The sequence below is a fragment of the Leuresthes tenuis genome, unplaced genomic scaffold, assembly GCF_036924035.1.
Source record: "Leuresthes tenuis unplaced genomic scaffold, fLeuTen1.0.hap1 SCAF_194, whole genome shotgun sequence".
Lineage (NCBI taxonomy): Eukaryota > Metazoa > Chordata > Actinopteri > Atheriniformes > Atherinopsidae > Leuresthes > Leuresthes tenuis.
The window spans coordinates 80-3463 of record NW_027325548.1 but is presented as its reverse complement, the minus strand read 5'-3'; the positions used below and the strand labels follow the sequence as shown (position 1 = coordinate 3463).

At 46.2% G+C, this 3384-nt stretch overlaps 2 non-coding genes and 2 pseudogenes across 2 annotated transcripts; all 4 read left to right on the top strand.

Moving 5' to 3' along the window:
• The first annotated feature begins 210 nt into the window (after positions 1 to 210).
• Positions 211 to 300, top strand: LOC140287972 (U2 spliceosomal RNA; annotated as a pseudogene).
• Positions 301 to 602: 302 nt separating this feature from the next.
• LOC140287974 (U2 spliceosomal RNA) lies at positions 603 to 736 on the top strand (annotated as a pseudogene).
• Positions 737 to 1147: 411 nt separating this feature from the next.
• On the top strand, positions 1148 to 1261 carry LOC140287975 (U5 spliceosomal RNA). Its single transcript, XR_011911911.1, has one exon. It is a non-coding gene; the product is annotated as a U5 spliceosomal RNA (small nuclear RNA).
• Positions 1262 to 1536: 275 nt separating this feature from the next.
• On the top strand, positions 1537 to 1724 carry LOC140287979 (U2 spliceosomal RNA). The gene has a single exon (XR_011911915.1). It is a non-coding gene; the product is annotated as a U2 spliceosomal RNA (small nuclear RNA).
• Positions 1725 to 3384: the final 1660 nt, after the last annotated feature.

Sequence of the window (3384 nt, the reverse complement as noted above, 5' to 3'; positions counted from 1 at the left end):
GATGTTCGAAGCTGGAGTGCAAAGTTGTTGCTTGAATGGTGCTCGCTGGAGCGTGTGGTAGTGTAAAGTTATACCATTTAAAAGGGCTGAAGAGTGCTCAGTGCAGCGGGTGGGCGGAGGTGCAAAGTGACACTATGGCCATAAAAAGAACACCGCTACAAGTGCGCATTGTGCCAGGAAGGGCCCTCGGACGTGAACCAGTGGACAGTTATCGCTTCTCGGCCTTTTGGCTAAGATCAAGTGTAGTATCTGTTCTTATCTTCTTAAACCCCAGCTGGTCGAGGCGGATGGCCACCCTTCCTGAGTCTGGTTCTGCCAGAGGTTTCTTCCTGTTAAAAGGGAGTCGTTCCTTTCCACAGTTGCCACAGGCACGCTCAGGACGGGAGATTGGACTGAAGACACGTTTCGGTGCAATCTGTTGGTTTCCTTAGCTAGGATATTAATTTTTTGAATTGGCTCTATATGAATTAATTGGATCATGATTACAATGAATTGAATTCCAATTGGCTTGAATTGGACTATATTACTTAAGTGCCTTGAGATGACAATTGTTGTAATCTGGCGCTATATAAATAAAATTGAATTGAATTGAATTGAATTGAATGTCTGATATGTCCTCTATGCGAGACTACATATTAAATGGATTTGTATCAATAGGAGTTGAAAAAGGAGCTTGCTCCGTTCACTCCAAGCATCGACCCGGTACTGCAGTGCCGCTGGGAACGGTGCGCTCTCCTCTGCTCTTGTGAAAAAGCAAACAGCGGTGCAGGATGGAAGTTTCAGGGAGCCTAAGATGAAACTTTCTTTTAATCTGCTGATAAAAGAGAGTGAATGCGAAGCAGACTTTAACACGGTTCTGGGAGCGAGCCGAGTGCGGGCTAACTGGGAGAATTGCTTGAAAGAAACGCGACACCGAATGAGCAGTCAGATCAAAGCCTCAACACGGTGTTCCCGTGTTGTTTGTGGCTGCCTTGTCTTTTGCACAGAGTAAAAGACAAGGCAGCCATCGAATATGGCCCGATTGTTCCTACTTGGTCAGCCGAGGAGCAAGGGGGGGGAGCAAGCGTCTCAACCAAGCAAAGCTCACCATGGGGAAGGTGGCTATGCCAACTAGCCTGATGCCCTGCTCCCGCAGTGATGGATAATCATACACTGGTTTCTCTTCATAATGTACAAGTCTTTCGCCTTTTACTAAAGACTTCCGTGTAGAGCAGCACTAATGAGTTGTTTCTATTTTTGGCAGGCTTTACCTTTGCGGGTGAAGCCCTTTCTGTCTGTGCAAAAGAAATCTTGTTACTGCGCAGAGTGACTTCTCTGAGTAGAGTCGCCTCACTTGTTGCGACTGTGCCGATGTTGCTTGAATGGTGCTCGCTGGAGCGTGCGGTAGTGTAAAGTTATGCCATTTAAAAGGGTTGAAGAGTGCTCAGTGCAGCGGGTGGGCGGAGGTGCAAAGTGACACTATGGCCATAAAACGAACACCGCTACAAGTGCGGATTGTGCCAGGAAGGGCCCTCGGACGTGAACCAGTGGACAGTTATCGCTTCTCGGCATTTTGGCTAAGATCAAGTGTAGTATCTGTACTTATCAGTTTAATATGTTATATGTCTATGCAAGGACTACATATTAAATGGATTTTTATCAATAGGAGTTGAAAAAGGAGCTTGCTCCGTTCACTCCAAGCATCGACCCGGTACTGCAGTGCCGCTGGGAACGGTGCGCTCTCCTCTGCTCTTGTGAAAAAGCAAACAGCGGTGCAGGATGGAAGTTTCTTTAATCTGCTGAGAAAAGAGAGTGAATGCGAAGCAGACTTTAACATGGCTCTGGGAGCGAGCCGAGTGTGGGCTAACCAGGAGAATTGCTTGAAAGAAACGCGACACCGAATGAGCGGTCAGAACAAAGCCTCAATACGGTGTTCCTGTGGTGTTTTTATAAAATGCGGTGTAAAAAAAGGTGTGAATGCCCCATAGAAAACTAAAAGGTGGAGCGGAAGTGTTCGGCTGCAAGAAGGTGTGAATGTCCGACTATATTTGGTGAAAAGCAGGTGAAGCAAGGTCTGAATGCCCAACCTTACATCATCAAAAGCGAGATCAGAGGTTTTTGGCTGCAAGAAGGCCATAGTTTGCCAAAAGCGGGTAAGGTGCGAATGATCGGCTAAATATCAACAAAAGTGGGGGCGGAGGTCTTCGGATGCAAGTGGGTGTGAATATCCCACCATACAAGTATGGTGGAGAGGAAGCTGTGAATGGCCGACCATAGTTTGCAAAAAGCGGGTGAGAAAAGGTGCGAATGTCCAACCATACATCAACAAAAGCAGGAGTGGATGTGTTTGGCTACAAGAAGGTTTGAATGTCCGAGCATAGTTTGTAAAAAGCGGGTAAGAAAAGGTGCGAATGCCCGACAAAGTATGATCAAAAGAGGGAGTGGAGGTTTTCGGCTACAAGGTTTGAATGTACGACCATAGTTTGTAAAAAGCGGGTAAGAAAAGGTGCGAATGCCCGAACATACACCATCAAAAGAGGGAGCGGAGGTGTTACACTTGAAAGACGGTGTGAAAGTCCGACCATAGTTGGTAAAAAGTGGGTAAGAAAAGGTTCGAATGCCCGAATATATACCATCAAAAGCGGAAGCGGAGGTGTTCGGCTGCAAGAAGGTGTGAACGTCCGACCAAAGTTTGTAAAAAGCAGTTAAGAAAAGGTTCGAATATCCAACCAAACATAATCAAAAGTGGGAGCAGAGCTGTTCGACTGCAAGTAGGTGTGAATATCCACCCATAATTCCTGAAAAATGGGTAAGAAAAGGTGCGAATGCCCAACCATACATCATCAAAAGAAGAAGTGGATGTGTTCTGCTACAAGAAGGTTTGAATGTCCGACCATAGTTTGTAAAAAGCGGGTAAGAAAAAGTTCGAATGCCCGAACATACACCATCAAAAGAGGGAGCGGAGGTGTTCCACTGTAAGATGCTGCGAATGTCCGACCATAGTTGGTAAAAAGCGGGTAAGAAAAGGTTAAAAAACCGGACTGTACACAATCAATAGCGGGAGCGGAGTTGTTCGGCTACAAGAAGGTGTGAAAGTCCGACCATGGTTTGTAAAAAGCGGGTAAGACAAGGTGCGAATGCCCGACAATGTATGATCAAAAGAGGGAGCGGAGGTGTTCGGCTGCAAGGTCTGAATTTCCAACCATAATTTGTAAACACCGTTGAAGAAAAGGCTCGAAAGCCCGACTATACACCATCAAAAGCGGGAGCGGAGGTGTTCAGCTGCAAGAAGGTCTGAATGTCCACCAATAATTACTGAAAAATGGGTAAGAAAAGGTGTGAATGCCCAACTATACATCATCACAAGCAGAAGTGGATGTGTTCGGCCACAAGAAGGTTTGAATG